Here is a 19,320-nt window from a genome sequence, read left to right on the forward strand (position 1 = left end):
ACTGCAGGAAGGGTCCAGGTCTCTAGACAAGCACAATGATGTGGCACAAAGTGGAGGAGGGAGGCTGAGCAGCAGGAGGGGCTCAGAAGGACAAGGTCCCTGAGTTAGAGCTGATGGGGTAGTGCTGCAGCTGCAGCAGACCTTAGCCCCTTAAGGTGTGACAGTCAGATTGGGAGCCCATCTGGAGTCCTAGCAGCAGAGTGGGGCTGCTGGCACGGCCTGAGCCATGACCATGAGTAGCCAAAGGAGGAGAAGATCCAGCCGATAAATCAGGAGGGAAGGGTAGACTTGTGTCTTAGTGATAGGAATTTACACAACAGCAACCCCTCAGTTACAACAGTGAGACCTTAGTTTTGTTTATTTCCAACCTATATTTTTATGAAATATTACACATGAGGAAAAGCACACAAAACAAATGTACAGTAGAACGAATGATTATAAAGCAGACATTCATGACACCATCACCAAGGTCAGGAAATAGACCACTGCCAGCACTGCTCCCCCCCAATCTCTTCCAGATTACAAACTCCTTTAGAGGCTGCCAGCAGCCAGATTTTTATAATAATCACTTCCTTGCTTTTCTTTATAGTTTTATCGCCTGTGAATCACGTGGAAAGTCTTAAATTGGGATTTTCTCATGTAAATCCTAAGACTAAAGACCACAAGGGAGAGCCTCTTTCATGTGGATTCCCAGGCCCTGGGGAGATGGTGGTGGATTTGAGCTCTTCTGAATTTGGAGATGGTGGTGGATTTGCGCTCGGCCTTTGGCAAAGAATGCTGTTTTGAGAGTTCTCTCCCTCATTATGTTTAAGGCACCTGACGAGCAGTGTGAGGGGAGCAAAAAATGCACCCCAAGCTGAGCCCATCCCTGGGAACTTATTGTAGGGTAGAGAAAGCATGGATAAACATGACAGAACAGGGCGAGCACCTAAAGATACCCTCAGGTGAATGCTATGGGAGTTTCAAAGAAGCAGAGATCACTTTAGCAGCCAGAAGAGGAACAGGCTTTGTGGGAAAAGTGGCAGTATGCTCATTCATGCATTATTTATCAAACATTTTGGAGGGCTGGCAGTTTGCCAGGAAATTAGATAAAAGGATACAAAAATGAATACAGTAAGATCCCTGCCTGCTCATGGCTTAATGGTTTAGTTAGCGCAGACACAAATGATTTTAATAGAGTATGCTTTAAATACACAGTGTAATAGGAATGATGGGTTGCCGGGGGGTATCAGTCAAGGCTTAGGAGCTGAGATCCACACTAATCCTTGAAGGAGAGAAGCATAGGAGTTTGGGAACTGCTGGAGCTGCAGAAGCACAGAAAGAACACAAGGTCAGTGTTGGTAAAAGGTACAGTTTATGGTGGGAAGGAGAGTGGGACTTGATAGGTAGCATGGGTGAGCGGGAAGGTTGTCCTAGGCAAGGGGAACAGCATGAGCAGGAGCATGGAGCCAAGAAATCATGGCACCTACATGCATGATACTAGGTAATTCAGTCTTGTTGCCGTGTACACACATAAGTTGTGTGATGGAAGGTGGGATAATTAATTTTAAATGTCAGCTTGACTGGGCAATGGGGGCTCAGATATTTGGTTGAACATTATTCTGGGTGTGCTGGTCTGTGAGGGTGTTCTGGGTTAAGATTAACATTTGAATTGGTAGACCACGTAAAGTTTGCATGCCCTAAATGTGGTGGGCCTCATCCAAGCAGTTGAAGGCCTGACTGGAACAAAAAAGGCTGACTCTCCCATGAGTAACAGAGATTTTTCCTGGCTTGGGACTCAAACACGGACTCTTCCTGGGTTTTGAGCCTGCTGACTGTTGGACTGCAACTGAAATGTCGGTTCTTGTTCTCAAGCTTGAGGACTTGGATTAGACCCATACCATCAGTTCTCTTAAGTTTCAACTTATCAACTCACCATACAGCTCTTGGAATCTATCAACATCTATAATTGTGAGAGTGAATGCTTTTGAATACACCTTTTCAGATTAAAAAAATTATTTATTTGTCAGAGAGAGTAGGCAGAGGGAGAAGTAGGTTTCCCACTGAGCAAGGAGCCCGATGTAGGACTCGATCCCAGGACCTTGGGATCATGACCCAAGCCAATGGCAAATGCTTAACTGACTGAGCCAGCTAGGCATCCCAGAATAAATCTTTTTAGATAGATAGATGCAAAGCAATACAAATCAATCTCTCTCTCCCATTCCTTCTCTCCCTCCCCCTGTTCCTTCTGTTGCCTTTGTTCTTCTGGACAACTCTGACTAGCACAGAAGGTAAAGGGAAATAACTTTGGAAAGGCAAGTTGGTACCAGGGCACAGAGGACAGAGAATGCCTGGCTAAAGGACTTTGAATTTTATTTTGAAGGCAAAGGGAAAAACACTGAGGTTCCTGAGCCAGAAAGTGACTTAATAGGAGCTGAGGTCTAGGTAGGCAAAGGTTGTGGTGTATAAAATGAATTGAAACAGAGATAATCAGAGGAAGCCTCTAGAGATGGGATATTGACTTTGTTTGCGTGGGACCTCTGATGCAGAGAGGTTGGAGGACCCTGGATGTAGTACAAGGGTGCAGGGGCCAGAAGCAGATAGAGGCACAACAGAACCCGAAGCAGTTGGGAACTGGAGATGTCGTTAGTGGCGCTGATGGGACTTGTGAGTAACTGGGAATTTGGAAATGGGGTGGGAATAGGGGCTGAAGGAGGTAGAGATTTGGGAATCATCTAGAAGGTGGTGTCAAGTGCTACACCAGGTGGCCGCAGAGGGGCAGGGTGGCAGAATCTTGCAATTGTCACAGGAACCGACTCAATGTGGCTCAGCTAGTGTGACTGAAAATTTAAGTAAGACTAGATCCAAGGGCTCAAACAATGCCAGTGGGACTTGGTTTGACTGTCTCTTTCTGCTCTCCTTTTGCCCTCTGTTGCAGTCCCCTTCCCAGGCAGTTTCTCTCCTTGCAGTGGGAAGATGGCTGCCACCAAAGCCAAGGTGACATCCTGCCCTCAGCAGAGAGATTCATCAAGTGGACAGTTCTGACCAAAGTTCCAGAATTGAGTCTCACTGGTTCTCTTTGGGTCATATGCTCATCACAGAAATGCTGCTAAAATTCTCTGATTGGCTAAGCCTGGGTCATGTGTCCACACGGCACTTAGCAGTGGAGACATCTCCTCTAGAGCTGTGGGGATTGAGAATTGGCAGGGAGGGGCTGCTGCAGCCTTCATCAGCCTTCATCAGCAGGAGGACTGGATTCTGGGCTGGTAACCATGGGGGAAGGGGCGCTGGAGACCCACGGGATGCTCCTCCCGTTAGTATGAGGTAGCTGCAGTCAGAGGGCGGGGGAGGAGGCCCTAGGAGTCTGGGGTCTAGGCTGGCAGCAAGGGAAGGGGTAGACTGGGGTCTAGTAGTAACGCTACTGCCTCTTGGGGCTATGAAAAGATTGGGGAGGGCCATTTTGACAAAGACCTGACAAGAGAGAAGACAAAGTACTGAGTGAGCCCTTGTTCTCAGAATAAAGACAGGAAAAGCCAAGTGGTTGGGTGACACGCCATCAAGATATTGCTGCTCATGGAAAGGGCAGACATTGTCTGGGGACATTCATGGGATTGTGAGAGGGGATGAAGGAAAGGTCACTGCCAACTGGCTTGCCGAAGGAGAAAACACAACCAGATTTCCTCAAGTTAAAGAAAAACCAAGCTGATGTATTTTACAGTAGTCAAAAAGTTACAATAGCTGAAAACAACATAAATTCCAAGAGTAGATTGATTAGATAGATTGTAATGTCCACACGGTAGAATTTGACCTTTAAAAACGATGTTTCGTTTGAGATGGAAATATATTCATAGTGTAGTTTTGAAAGACAAAAACAGAGTACAATCAGTTTTTGTGCAATAAATGTATATACACCTCTCTCCATCTCTGTCTATCTGGGAAGATGTACACCACAGTGTTACTATTTTGTGTCAGTAGGGGCAGAACCACAGCTGAAGCTTATATTCTGATTTCTCTGTAATCACCTTCTGGGTAGTTGATCAATTAGAGCCAGCCCCTTGGGTCCAAGTTCCAAATATGCCACTGCCTGGCTTGGCAACCTTGGGCAACTTCCTTAATGTTTCTGAGCCTCAGTTCCTTCATCAAAAAAGAACAATAATGGTTCTTAACTGATAGAGTAGTTGTGAGCATTACATTATCTACTATTACATGCAAAGCTGTTAGCAACATGCCTATAGTAAACACTCAAAAATGTAATTATTCTTCTTGTGTAATTGAAAAGCCCTGAAGGAAATATGACTATTGTATCAGATGTTTTGGAAATAGGTGTCTTTATTGGCCAAGTAGCTGAGGTAGTCACTAACAAATGAAGTATTATTAAGATAAGCGATTTTCCTGTAACACTGGGAAACATCTGAGACTAAGATTGAGAGTTCCTATTCTCCCGAAGCCTGCACACTAGCAGGGAAGACAGATGATAAACAGGTGCTGTGAGGATAGGGTGATCAGGAAGGCAGTGACATTTGAGGGCCGAGAGCCAACCAAAGGCTGCTGAAGAGGAAGCCAGGGGAAACAGAGAGTGCAAGGCCTTGTAGCAGGGAGGAAGTCCCAGAACCAAAAGGCTGCCAAAGTGCCTGGAACGAGGGACAGTGTGTTGTAGGGAGATGTGCAGGCCTGGCGGTGGGAGGTGGTCTCAGGCAAGTCATCACCCGCAGGCCAGTTAAAGCCTCCGTCTTTTTTTTTTTAAACTCCGTCTTCTTTTGCAAAATAGGGATGATAATATTTTGCTTCACAAGGCTGAAAGGAACAAAAGCATTGTTAGTGGCAGCGCTCTGCAAATGATTGTTTGTAGCATCATTACAAACAGAACCGTCGGAGAAAGAGGGGCGGAGCTTAGCAGCGAACTAGCGAGCCGTGCTGGTCGGCGCGTGCGCGGTAACGGGCCAGACCCGGGTCGGGGGGAGGGAATGAACTCAGGCCCCGCCTCCAACCGCTCAGCTTGGTCTCGCCTCTGGGCCCCGCCCTCTTCCGCGGGCACCCAACCCTGCGTTCCCTGCGTGCTGACGTCAGGCGCGTGCCCCTGTCCGGCAGCCGAGGAGACCCCGCGCAGTGCTGCCAACGCCCCGGCGGAGAAGCTGAGGTGAGTGCGGGGCCCGAGGCTCCCCGCGGGAGCTGGTCCCCCATCGTCCCGTCCCCGCCGCGCGGTCCGCGCCGTCTTCCCGTCCGCGGGGACTCCCCGCCTCTGGGATCCCGGGAACCCTGGGAGCGCGGGGCGCGGGGAGGGGTGCCCGGCTCGCGCGGCGCGGTACGGGCGAGCACTGGTCCGGGTTCTGTCGGGGAGCGGAGGGGAGAGGGTGGCGGCGGGGCAGGCGGGGGCGCTCGGCCGCCGAGAGGTGCGCGGCCCGGCGCAGGGTGCCGGCCTGAGGGCGCGGTCAGGGCCGGGCTGTCACCGGACAGCGGCGGAAGGAAGGGGTCACACCCATCCCGGCGGCCTGGGGCCCTCTCCCCCTCGGCCCGGCCCCGCAGGCTCCGAGGACGGGCGACGGGCCGGGGCGCGGAGGGCGGGGGCCGCGGAGCCGCTCGCGGGTGGCTTGGGCTCCCGGGCCGGGTCTGTCCCTTGCGCCCCGGCTTGGACTTCCTGCTTCTCCGGGCGCCGCCGCGGACATTTTGCGGCGGGCTGGGGGAGGGGAGCGGAATCGCTAGCGCCGCGGGGAAGTGGCGGCCGGGGAGGGGGCGGCTCGCGGACTGCCCTGGGCTGTGCCTGAGACGCGCTTCCCTCCTCGGCTCCGCGGCCCGGCAGTGCCCGGTCGGGCGGGCCGGGTCTCTGTTTCTCCAGGCTCTTTTATTCCGGCCCTTAGGTTGAGTTTCTAGCACCATTTCCGTTTGCTTCTCCAGTTCTCCCTGCTTATTCAGCTGAAGCTTCCCTTTCAGGGAGTTACCTAACCACCTCTCGAAACTGTCGTTCTGCCGCTTGCTTAATTCCTCTTATAAGGGTGAAATTTTCTTTGTTCATTTGTTTTTTCCTCCCCTTTAAGTCCAAGAGAAATGCAGTGTGGAGGATTACGTCATCGCAGTATAAGGGGTGAGAGTTTTAACTCCTACAAGTCAGGGACTCACCGAATGAAGACAGCGTTTTGCAGCCTCAGGCACTTGGTGGCACATCCTGCCTGCTTCCCAGCGCATCGTGTTCATAGACGATCCTTTGAAATCTGTTGGCTGTCTCAAAGGCATCTAGAAAGAAGGTTTAAAATCTCAAGATTAGCTTGTGCCCGGGAGTATAGCGTAAGACAACACCTACAGCCACTTGTGTAGGCAGTAACTTGAAAGATTCCTTTGCAGTCGAATGAAGTGATTTGTGGGGGAATTTCTTTGGTCCAAAATGACTTTTCCAGACTGTTTTAACTTCTCCCTTATGACTTAGCGATGCACAGTACAGACCTAAGTTGGCTCACATGCGCTTTTTGTGGCAAGGGTGTGGTGGAAAGAGAATCAGTTTGTTTTACACTTTACCTTTGTTTGCTAGACAATTTAATTTTGTAATTAAAAACGAATTTTGGATTTTTAACCAAAAACACATCAGGATCTATTTTCAGACTTTTGGATCACAGTATTTGTTCCTCAGAATATTAGGTACATCCCCAGTTGTATATCCTTCATTGATTCTGGGGATATAGCACAGAAAAATGTTAGCATTGTAAAGCAAATGAGAGCCCATTGTGTGATGGTATTGTAATAAGGATAGTTCATGTTGGAACAAGTACTTTCCCATTGTTTCTCTTGTGTGTAGATAGAACATCGCTTGTTAAGAAACACTTTAAAGAAGTAGGTTTAAATAAACTTTTCTGTGTTGTGTAGGTGTTGTAGATGATTGGATAGGTATTGGGCTTGGATCTTCTGAAATACATCGGTCATAATGTGGTATTTTGTTTTAAAACACTTCTTGTTGCATTGTTTTTTGAGACTTCTACATTGAAGAAGTTTAAATATACATACACCAATTTGCATCATTCCTTTTAAAATATAGCAGAATGTTTAAATTTACAATATTTAAACTGAGGCAAGGATAAGAGATTGATAGTTCCACTAAAAATGAGCGGTTTTCTAGTCATTTCTTCAAGACCTGGAAGGTATCACATCCTCTTAAAGTGTTTCTGACCAAAATGTATATTCAGTTAAACTTAGTTTTTCCGGAGTCTAAGACTGATGTTAGAGTAGTGGAGGTTAGGGCTTAAACATCTGTGAAATTCTTAAAGCCCAACAAGACCACTGCAACTGGGGCACCTGGGTGGCTCAGTGGCTTAAGCCTCTGCGTTTGGCTCAGATCATGGTCTCAGGGTCCTGGGATCAGCAGGAAGCCTGCTTCCCACTCTCTCTCTGCCTGCCTCTCTGCTTACTTGTGACTCTCTCTCTCTGTCAAGGAAAAAAAAAAAAAAAAACCAAAACCAAAACCCAGCAAGACCAAATCTTGACATTTTCTGTAATTTCAAGATTGGTTTTCCTTTATTCAGATACCTTTTCTGCTTAGAACTTTATGGTTTATTAGAAAAACATTTCTAGGTTATTTTTAAGATGGTTACACTAATAAAATTTTTTTTTTTTTATTTATTTATTCAACAGAGAGATCACAAGTAGGCAGAGAGGCAGGCAGAGAGAGAGGGGGAAGCAGGTCCCCCGCCGGACTTGATCCCAGGACCCTGGGATCATGACCGAGCCGAGGGCAGATGCTTTAACCCACTGAGCCACCCGGGCGCCCCTAATAAAATGTTTTGATTCAAGAGTGTCACATTTAGAAAAGTTTGAAGTACAATTTATTCTGCCTTTCTAGAAGTAGTATTTATAGGCATTCCTGGGAGTAAAAGTCAGATTGTCCTTTTATTTACAGATACATTTTAGATGTATTTCTTTAGTGTTTTGGGGGTCTTTCTGAGAGGATAAGGAACACGTCAGTCTGTAAGGGCTTCCTCTGCAGGGGAAGGAGGGATTACTATTTTGTTAACTTATGTCCCATAAATAGTTCTTTCATGTATCCTCCTATATCAGAGGACTTCATTCTAGGCTTTTATGATAGTGTCTTATTCAGTGTTCTCTTTCAAATCTGTTAGTGTCCCCCCACCAGGATGTAAGGGATATGAGAGCAGGACTTTGACCTGGCATGGACACCCCTGTATCTCTAGCACCTAGAATAGTGCCTGATATATAGTAGGCCTCAAGAAATGTTTGTCAAATGAATGAATTTAATGGTGTCTGAGGGTTAACATTTTCTTTCTGCATATTCCATAGGCGTGTTTACTGTGTTTCCTGAGACTTGTGCTTGGTCAGCCATATCCATATGGAGGCTCCTTGAAGTGAGGATTACTAATCTACTCTGCTTGATGTTAGCCCTCTGTTTAGTCCAGTGCCTTCCACAGCTGTACTGTCTGGACTGTTCACCATCGCTTAGAAAGTTTTTTCTGATGACCCGTTCTTATTCTCCTAAAAATTATTTAGACTTTGATGTTTGCTTTTTTCCTCTCTTTGTTTGCTTTAGCACCTTATTTTTGCCACTTACTTCACTCTGCTTAACAGTATCACATTTCTGGTCATGCTGGGCTTTGTTCCTTACCAGTTTCTGCTTTCAGTTACTCATCCTTTTCGTCCAAAATATTTTTGCTAAAGCAATTTTCATTACTTGTTATTTCAGTTATGTCTGCTACTGCTGCTGTGAAATTCCTGGATGTTAAAACTCTTTCTTAACTAGTTGCCCCTGGGACATTGGTCTTAGAATGCTTATTGCATGAGGTTAAACCAGGTGTGTTTTGTTTTTAATTTTTTAATTTTCTCAGGATTTTATTTTTAAGTAATGTCTACACCCATTGTGGGGCTCGAACTCACAACTCCAAGATCAAGAGCTGCATGCTGTACTGATTGAGCCAGCCAAGGACCCCTGAAACCAGGTGTTTTCCTTCTTTTAAAAAAATATTGTAGGGACGCCTGGGTGGCTCAGTCTGTTAAGCATCTGACTTGATTTTGTCTCAGGTCAAGGTATCAGGGTGGTGAGATTGAGCTGCACATGGGGCCCCGTGGTCAATGCGTAGCCTGCTTCAGATTTTCTTTCTTTCTATCCCTTCTCCCACTTGAGTGCGTGCTCTCTCCCAGATAAATAAAACATTACCAAAAAATACTGTGGAGAATATTTCTGAAATACTTAGCTATTATGCTGAAGTCCACAATAGTTTCTAATACAGGAAAAAACTGTATTGTTAAGTCCTGGGATTCACCAATGATTGGCCATCTGTCACCTCTGTTGCCCACTCAGTTCTTTAACTCCTGCCCCATGTTCTCCAAAAGTAAGCCATTTTGGTTTGCCATCTTAATTCTGCTGTCTTGGGAGCTCTACTGCTGGTATCATAATTAAAGGTGTAGACTCTAGAACCAGACTGCCTGGATTCAAATCCTACCATATATTATCTACGCGCAGTTTGAGTAATGTCTTCGTGACTTAGGTTTGCCTTCAGTAAAACAGGGCCAGCAGTAGTGTTGTTTTGAGAGTCAGATCAGTTAATCTGTGTGAAGTACTTAAGACAATTCCCTGGGACATACTAGGTGCTCTGTAGGTGTGTGTTCTTTTATTACTGCAGCCTCTCTCAGGCCCTCATGTGTGAGAAGCTGGGTTTTCCCCCAAATCAAAAGTTTAGTAACCAGGGGCGCCTGGGTGGCTCAGTGGATTAAGCCGCTGCCTTCGGCTCAGGTCCTGATCTCAGGGTCCTGGGATCGAGTCCCGCATCGGGCTCTCTGCTCAGCAGGGAGTCTGCTTCTCTCTCTCTCTGCCTGCCTCTCTGTCTACTTGCAATCTCTTTCTGTCAAATAAATAAATAAAATCTTTAAAAAAAAAAATTATAAAAAAAAAAAAGTTTAGTAACCACCATCCCCCAGATTAATGTCATGAAACCATAAAAATTATTAAGTGAAGTGGAGATTGTTGCCTGCCTTAAGTTTTTGTCCACTCTCTTAACCAGGGTTGCATAAACGAGGTTGTAAAGTCAAATACAGTGTGTGGACTGTGGACCAGCAACACAAGATCACCTTGGAGATCCATCCCAGTCCCACTGAATCAGGATCTGCATTTTAACAAGATACCCACATGATTTTTATGCACGTTAAAGTTTGAAGCATCCTCTTTAGGACTGCTAGCAGGATGTCTTAAGGGATTTCAGAAACAGCGTTGGGGACTTTATTTTTATTTTTCCTCCTACTTAAGTATGAACTGCTTTCTTTTAGGCAGTGTACCAGAATTTATTGCAAGGATCCTAACCTGAGAGTAGGCAAAACTGGTTTGGCTTGTAAAGAAGTGAGTTATAGGGGCCTGGGTGGCTCAGTTGGTTGAGCATCTGCCTTTGGCTTGGGTTGTGATCCTGAGGTCCCAGGATCAAGTTCCACGTGGGGGCTTCTTGCTCAGCCAGGAGCTTGCTATCTCTGTCTGCCTGCCGCTCCCCCTGCTTGTGCTCTCTCCCCTCCCCCTCTGACAAATAAATAAAATCTTTAAAAAAAAAAAAAGAAGTGAGTTACAGTGTCTTACCTGTTGTGTAGAATCGCCCCATATCTGTGCTCACTGTGAGGAGTGTAAAGTTGTTAAAGTACCATTGCCCGCTTAGTACTAAGTAATCATAAGTTCTAGTTTAGAGTATCAGTTACACATTTGAACTCAAATGATTTTTTATTGAAAGCATTGTTTGGAAGAACATATGATCAGGGTGATTCCTTTAATAGTTGGTTATGAAAACAGGTGAGCTACAAAGCTGGTGTTTAGCTGGTGAAATGTAACAAATATTTTCTGTTCTCTTTCTTGAAATTAACCATATTTCTAATCCCAAGGGAAAATCCTAATAACTAAAATCTAGCCCTATTTAGCTACCATCCTTTTTTTTAAAGGACTAGATTGAATTTTTTTTTCTAATAACTTTCTCTTAAACTGTTTGGTGTAGGAGAAATCCCCCAGTACTATCCTTCTGTAATATATGCTTTAGAGAAATGTTTCCTAATCCTTTTCAAATCAAGGCAGACATAGAAAATTATTCATATGCCACACTGAAGTGAATGGATGAAGCTCCTCTTGGCTGGCTGGACAAGTTGAGACCCCAGGAGAGCGGGGACCAGTGTCTCAGGCGCATCTGTGTCCATTCTGCTTCAGGTGGCAGTATGAAGCCATCTAGTGTTGGATATTAAGGCACAGCCATCCTTTTCAGGTAAAAAGATTATCACTGTTTGCTGCTCCTTATGGGAGCAGAAGAGATTGAGAACAGACCAAATGAAGAGAAAATGAAACCAGGGGGAGTACTGGAAGTAGAATACAAGAAGACTGTGTTCTTGTTAAGGAGTATGAGAAAATTTCTCGTAGAAGAAAGCATAAGTGAGGTTTCAGCAAAATCCCATTTGTTTTGTTGATAAGCAGTTTGAGAGTATTTGTAATTTTGGTTTGCTTCGAAATCTGTTTAAAAGCAGATGAAGAGCTGGGGCGCCTGGGTGGCTCAGGTCATGGCCCCATGGTTCCAGGGAGCCTGCTTCCCCTCCCCACTCCCCACGATCTCTCTCTCTCTCATGCTCTAGTAAATAAAGTCTTTCAAAAAAGCAGATGAAGAGGAATGGGAAGTAATTCAATAAACTTTCTTAACAAGTAATTGTTGGTATTTGTGGGATTTTCATTATACAGCCTCACTGTAGTATTTACTAACTGAATGCTGCTTGAGAGGAGTTTAATTTTATAATCTTTTGAAGTGGATTTAAACCATCTATATATCACTTATTAATTCCCAGAAAACTATATATTTATTTTGGAATTTGAGATTAACAGGTTTTATTATTATTATTATTTTTTTAAAGATTTTATTTATTTATTTGACAGACAGGGATTACAAGTAGGCAGAGAGGCAGGCAGAGAGAGGAGGAAGCAGGCTCCCTGCTGAGCAGAGAGCCCGATGCGGGACTTGATCCCAGGACCCTGGGATCATGACCTGAGCGGAAGGCAGAGGCTTTAACCCACTGAGCCATCCAGGCGCCCTGAGATTAACAGGTTTTAAATAAAGTAGTAGATTTTATATATATATTTTTACAATATTTAATTTATTTTTAGGGAGAGAGCATGCACGTGATCCCGGGGGGAGGGGCAGCGGCAGAGGAGGAGGGGATCTCCAGCAGAATCCATGCTGAGCATGGAGCCTGATGGAGAGCTCAGTCTCACTGCCCTGAGATCATGGCCTGAACCAAAATGAAGAGTCCCAACGTTCGGCTGACTGAGCCACCCAGGTGCCTTAGACTGTTAGATTTTAGAATGTAGATTTTCATTTATCAGATAACTAAGAAAAAAAATGAATAGTTCCTGTGCATACCGGAGTACTAGGGTTTAAATCAATATCTAATGCCCTCATGTATTTAAGAAAGTGTTCAAGTAGAATAAATATTACAAAATACAAGCTATGGAAATGTTTGACTATTTTAGGTCATATTATTTTTTTGCTCTGGTCACCACAGGGCCAAAGGGAATGTTAGATGATTCTGAGAGTTCATAAACCAGTAGAAATGGAGTAGGGGATAATTTTAATTTTAAGAGTAATATCTGCGTTTTTCTAGTGTGTTTTGGAATACCTGAGGGATATTTCCAGGAGAGTGGCATCAAGTAGGAAACTGTAGGTACTATAGCCCCATCTTGGAAATTCCTGGAAACTTGTTTGATGGACATCCCCTCACCCCATTTTGAGAAAATGGACTGGGAGATGTGGTATCTGGTAGTTTACTAATTTCCATTAGATTCAGGGACTGTTGATGTGGCCAAACAATGCTGTGGATAGAAAAATGGGAACACTTTTCTCAAGTTCCTGAGACACATGAATGGTAGAGACTTCAGCAGAGGCCATGGATGATGGCCTCTTGGTGTGTATTAAGCCCCACTCAAGAGGTGTTGCATTCTTGGGATTGAACGGAGTATGTTATATATAAAACACATCTTGGGGGGTCTCTGGGCAAGTAGCTCCATCTCAACTTAAAATTGGGGCAAGGTATTGGAAGGGAGAAGCAGACCAGTATTAGGAACTGGGGAAGTGATTGTCCAATGGCTGCGAGGGAATCCTCTGAAACGGGGGTCATGATCTCCAGTTTCTTCTGTTCTTGGATCAGTGATCCTATTTAACTGTATTTGACTGTTGTCCAATATTCTGAAAAGCTTGCAGTAGTTTCAAGCCAACATTTTAATGTTCTGAAAGTCATAGAATTCATAACTTTTATTTTTTAGAAGATTTTATTTATTTATTTGAGAGAGAGGAACTGAGGTAGAGAGCATGAGCAGCAGGAGGGACAGAGAGAGAGGGAGAAGCCTGCTCGTGGCCAAGCAGGGAGCTTGATGTGGGGCTCTGTCCGAGATCATGACCTGAGCCGAAAGCAGAGGCCTAACTGACTGGGCTACCCAGGCGCCCCCTGAAAGTCCTAGAATTCATAACTATTTTATTTATGGTTCAAAGACTTTCTCTGACTTTTTAAAAAAAAATTGTTCACATACGTGAGATGTTAAGTTTTTTTAGGAGTTTGTACAATAATCTGCAAAGTCTTTGTATTTTACTGTTTGGCATTTCTTTCGCTTTCTCTTCCTTTTCACACATGCTGCCCATCCCTGCCCCCAAGAAAAACCCCTACCTGGGATCCTATCTTTTAGATGAATGTTTTCTTTTTTCTTCCGGGTTGTATCTATTATGTGGGAGTGAAGGTATATTCTCTTAAAAACTTGTCCTTGGCTCTAGTTAAATCAGTGTCAAGAAAAATCATTTCACTTAAAACTGTTGCTAGTCACCCCAGAAATGGGAGAGAGGGGAAAGATGTAGCTAGGTAGAACTTTACATATCCACGTAAGGGTTAGGTACTTAGGTTGGGCTGTCTTCTTTCTTAAAAAAAATTACTATTTTTTTAGTAATTGAGTACATTTTCTTCAGGGGCAAAATTAATTCATGTCCTGGATGTGACACGTGTTAAAGAGAAAAAAGTTTGTTTTCTGGGTGCCTGGGTGGCTCAGTGGGTTAAGCCTCTGCCTTCGGCCCAGGTCATGATCTCAGGGTTCTGGGATTGAGCCCCGCAATGGGCTCTTGGGTTGATGGGGAGCCTGCTTCCCCCTCTCTCTGCCTGTCTCTCTGCCTACTTGTGATCTCTCTCTCTCTGCCAAATAAATAAAATCTTTAAAAAAGTTTGTTTTCTTTTGAAACCAGATTCTTTACCTTTGCTATGTTCATTTGGAGAAATTAGTATCATTTTTGCTCCTATAAAATACAAATCTGTCTCTCTTGATTTCAGTCTCTCTCTTTATTTATTTATTTTTAATTAAATTTTAAAAAGATTTTATTTATTTATTTGACAGAGAGAGATCACAAGTAGGCAGAGAGGCAGGCAGAGAGAGAGGAGGAAGCAGATTCCCCACTGAGCAGAGAGCTGGATGTGGGGCTCCATCCCAGGACCCTGGGATCTTGACCTGAGCCTAAGGCAGAGGCTTAACTCACTGAGCCACCCAGGTGCCCCTCAGTCTCTATTTTTAATATGAAAATGAGTTGATTCTTTACAAATATTAAAAAAGTAAAAATTATCTAAAAAAAGAAACAATACATAGAAACAGCTTTTAAGATAGAACTAATCAGTGGTAAAGATTTTTATGAAGACCTAAATTCTGGAGATAATTTTTTTGGCAGTCTTGTGATTCCTTAAGTTCATTATATGTTTTCAGTTTGTTTGTTTATTTATTTATTTATTTATTTATTACTTAGTTGATTATCTCTGCTGAGCAGGGAGCCCAATATGGGGCTTGATCCCAGGACCCTGAGATCATGAACTGAGCTGAAGGCAGAGGCTTAACCTGCTGAGCCAACCCAGGTGCCCCACACTTTCAATTAATTTAAATGTAAGTGAATTGTTCCAAAATTAGACTAGACATTTTTGTTTTTAAAACTACTGAGTGAAAGATGTACATTAACTATTTCACTGTGCTACAGTTGCTATCACAATGTGATATACATAATTCTTAGGGATGCTGCTTTTTTAGGAATTTTTTGTTTGTTTGTTTTCTAGTTTAAAAGTTGGTAGAATTAGGCATTCTTGGAACAGGACATGGCATTCCTTGGAAATAATACTGGGTGGCTTCAGACACTTTGTGTTAACTACTTCAGCTAGTTCAGGTTGTGGTCTTGACTTATGCCTTGGGAATATGGGTTTTCTAGGGCATCTGCGTGGCTCAGTTGGTTAAGTGGCTGCCTTTGGGTCCTGGGATCCAGTATGTGGGCTCCCTGCTCGGCGGGAAGCCTGCTTCTCTCTCCCTCCACCTGCCACTTTCCCTACTTGTGCTCACGTGCTCTCTCTGCCAAATAAAGAAAGAAAATCTTAAAAAAAAAAATGAGTTTTCTCTTCAGAAGGGTAGCAACTAAATTTTTCTTTGTTTTTGGTTCTTTATCCAGATAGTAACAGAAGAGGGTTTAGGAGCCTAGAGGACCCATTAAAGGGGGATATTCTGAGTACAAAGAACAAGTTTTTTGATCTGCTGCATTGCTCACCCATAGTATCTTATTAAATTTATGGATTCAACAATTCTTTGAGTGCCTGCTCTGTCAGTCACTGTTCAGGGATTTGGGATAAAGCAGTGAATGAAATAGGTCCAAACAAAATTGTGCCCTCATGATTTATGTCATAATGTGTGAGTTGGAGATTCTTGTTTGGAAAAAAAAAAAATGAAGGGGAGGATAATTGTGGGGGAGCTGGTGGTCGGGTGCAGTGGAATGCTTCAGAGTTTGGTATAACTTGGGTTGCAATTTGAAATAAGATAGAGGAGGGGTACCTGGGTGCCTCAGTGGCTTAAGCATCTGATTTTGCCTCAGGTCATGATCCTGGGGTCATGCCCCACCAGAGGCATGAGCCAAGAGCCTGCTTCTCCCTTGCCCCCTCCCCCTCCTTGTGTTCTCTGTCAAATAAATAAAATCTTTTTTTTTAAATATTTTATTTGTTCATTTGACAGAGAGCTAGAGAGAGAGCACAAGTAAGCAGAGCAGCAGGGAGAGGGAGAGAGAGAGAAGCAGGCTCTCTGCTGAGCAGGGAGCCCGATGTGGGGCTCGATCCTAGGACCCTGGAATCATGACCTGAGCCGAAGGCAGCTGCTTAACCAACTGAGTCTCCCGGGTGCCCCCAAATAAATAAAATCTTTAAAAAAAAATAAGAGGAGTTCTCCAAAATGACTTTCAAGCAGAGACCTGTGGGGATGACTAAATGAGCTTTCCAGGCAAGAACTTTCTAGAGGGAGCAATTGTAACCACTTTCAATCAGCAACAAGTACTATTGTGCTTAAGTTTATAGGAAATCTTTAAAAATGAACATGAAGCAAGTGTATTTCATAATGGGTTTGGAGTATTGTTTTAGTAGCTTAGTTTTCCAAGATACGGTGTATGTGTATATTAACCATAGAAGTAGTTGATGGTTAAAATAGAAGTTTGTGCTTTGATGGTGTTGCTTTTGGTTTCAAGTGCTCTTGAAAAGGCAGATTTGTTGCCAACTTATACTGGTTAATTTTCAGAGTATTTGCAACTCTGTCTTTGTTGTTTTTATTTCTCATGCTGAGAGTGGATAAAATACACTTAATCTTCTGTACAACCAAACTGAAATGCCTGCGCTCAAGCCAGGAGCCCTGCACCGTCCTGGATTTTGGTGCTGATGTTACATCAGTGCCTAATGTTTGTCAGACTATGCCTTGAAGTATATGGTTGAATGCATCTGTCGAAGTTCACCCCATTAACAATAAATTCTACATCAAAATTGGTAGACTTTTTTGATTTAGAGTCTTGGTAATCTTGTTCTTTTAAAGTGTGGCTTGTGGTTTATAAGACAGATTGTCTGAGAATCTGAATGAAGGTACCTCTGCCACATCAGATGTAACAAAGGAAGTCATGGTCAGTTTTGTAGTTGGCATCTCATTTGGTGATTTCTTGAGAGAAAGATTCTCAGTTTGTCATTCATTTTATAGTGTATGTTGTTGCCTTGATAATAGAGTGACTTATTTTTTGCAGCCAGTGTATGCTTGTATGTGGGATTTCTGATACAGGCTGGCACATGATTTCATCCTTGATAGACTTAGGACCAAATTACTGTGTACTGATTGTGAAAAGGCTATTATGTGTTTTCTTACAACAGGGCTTTAAGAACAGACAGCCTGACCGTAAGGTTTCTTCTTCTAACTTCTCCATTTGTGGTACAAACCAGTCCTCTAATTTCCTAAACTAAAAAACTTCCTCATAATTTGCCATCTCCTTAAACCCATCTTCCAGTCCCAAACCCATCAACTATTTCTACTCGTTTTCCATGCTTCTCCCCTCATGCAGATCCTTCATTATTAAAGTAGTTTCTTAGCTGAGTTCTTTTACTTTATCTGGTTACCTTTGGCAGTCCACCTTGGAATACAGGTACAGGATTGATTGTCTAAAACAAAGGTGTTCTTCATGAATTTCCCACCCGGGTTAAATGAAAACTCCTCTGCTTAGCTTTCAGAGTCTGTATGACTTGGACTTCCCCAGTTTTTTTGTTTCTTCCACTTTGCACGTTGGCATTGCTTGTACTCTTTCTGCCCATACTCCATTTAGCAAGAGATTTATTCTTACATTCTTCTAGACCACTCTCCCATATTTATCATTACTCATTTGAAATTCTGTGGCACTTGTAGTTTATAGTGTAATTTTGTAGCAGTCAGACTGCTGTAGCTGTGTTCCTCTGTAATGCTTATAACCAGTAAAATACATGATGTGATATATGATGTGTGTAAAGCTATTTAGCATAGTGTTTGGCACAGAGTAGGCATTCAGTAAATTATTGAAATGTTTTGAAGGCCTTTAAAGGCAGGGTTTCTGTCTTACCCAGTGTAGTGCTATAACAGGCGCTTAAATGTCTTGCTGACTTAACAGTTAATAGAGTTGTTTCTTGGAAGAACAGAAGCCTATTGTAACATGCTCTAAGTCCCAACTTGTGTCCTGATGCAGGGAAGATTGGTTAAGATCTGTTAGGTGCTTAGGTCTTGTTCGTTCTTTCTTTCATTTTTAAAAAAAATGTTTAATTAATTTATTTGACAGAGAGAGATATCACAAGTAGGCAGAGAGGCAGGAAGAGACAGAGGGTAAGCAGGCTCCCTACTGAGCAGAGAGCCTGATGCGGGGCTCCATCCCTGGACCCTGAGACCGTGCATGACATGAGCTGAAGGCAGAGGCTTAACCCGCTGAGCCACCCAGGCACCCCTTGGGTCTTGTTCTTTAACTGACCCCCACAAATGTGCCAACACAGCTACTGTTTTAACTCCTTTTGCATTTTTTTTAACACGAGAACTCAAAATTTTAATAATTAGTGATAATACATGTTTGTTTTAAAATATTTATTTGAGAGAGAGAGAGAGAGAGAGAGAGAGCGAGCATGAGTCGGGGGGAAGGGGAGCACAGGGAGAAGCAGGATCCCTGCCGAGCAGGGAGCTCAACCTGGGGCTCCATCCCAGAATCCTGGGATCATGACCTGAACTGAAGGCAGATGCCTGACTGACTGAGTCACCCAAGTGCTCCAATAATACATCTTTTTAATAACATTGTGTTATATTGGTAGTCTTCACAACTATTTTTAATATGTAAAGCATTTAATCATGTGGTATATTGTTACTTTACTTTTCTTTTGCATTAACTATTTTACTGTTAGAACATTCTATTGTTTCTTGATAAAGTTTTTTTTTTTTTAAAGATTTTATTTATTTATTTGACAGAGATAGCAAGAGAGAGAACACAAGCAGGGGGAGTAGGAAAGGGAGAAGCAGGCTCCTCGCAGAGCAGGGAGCCTGATACAGGGTTTGATCCCAGGACGCTGGGGTTATGACCTGAGTGGAAGGCAGACTCCTCTAATGACTGAGCCACCCAGGAGCCCTTCTTGATAAAGTATTTTATCCGTTTTGGATAAATTGTCGAAAGTGGAATTATTTTTTTATTTTATTTTTTAAAGATTTTATTTATTTATCTGATAGAGTTCACAAGTAGTCAGAGAGGCAGGCAGAGAGAGAGAGGAGGAAGCAGGTGCCCTGCTGAGCAGAGAGCCTGCCTGATGGGGGACTCGATCCCAGGACCCTGAGACCATGACCTGAGCCGAAGGCAGAGGTTTTAACCCACTGAGCCACCCAGGCACCCCTGGAATTATATTTTTAAAGGGGGTTACAAATGTTTTAAGAGGGACAGATGGAGAGGGAAAGAGAGAATCTTAAGTGAACTCCCCAGTGAAAGTGGAGCCTGATGTGGGGCTTGATCCCACAACCCTGAGCCAAAATCAGGAGTCCGATGCTTA

General features: G+C 43.6%; 1 protein-coding gene across 2 annotated transcripts in view; it reads left to right on the forward strand.

The window, feature by feature from the left end:
* Window positions 1–5,041: 5,041 nt before the first annotated feature.
* CDC42 (cell division cycle 42) overlaps window positions 5,042–19,320 on the forward strand; it is a 49,537-nt gene continuing 35,258 nt past the window's right edge. Inside the window, exon 1 of one of the 2 annotated variants that reach the window (XM_044237390.1) lies at window positions 5,042–5,116. The gene's annotated coding sequence lies outside the window, so the exon portion shown is untranslated. The remainder of the gene's footprint in view (window positions 5,117–19,320) is intronic. The other variant, XM_044237389.1, reaches the window with a different exon arrangement.

Source organism: Neovison vison, chromosome 2, assembly GCF_020171115.1.
Source record: "Neovison vison isolate M4711 chromosome 2, ASM_NN_V1, whole genome shotgun sequence".
In the NCBI taxonomy this organism is placed as follows: domain Eukaryota; kingdom Metazoa; phylum Chordata; class Mammalia; order Carnivora; family Mustelidae; genus Neogale; species Neogale vison.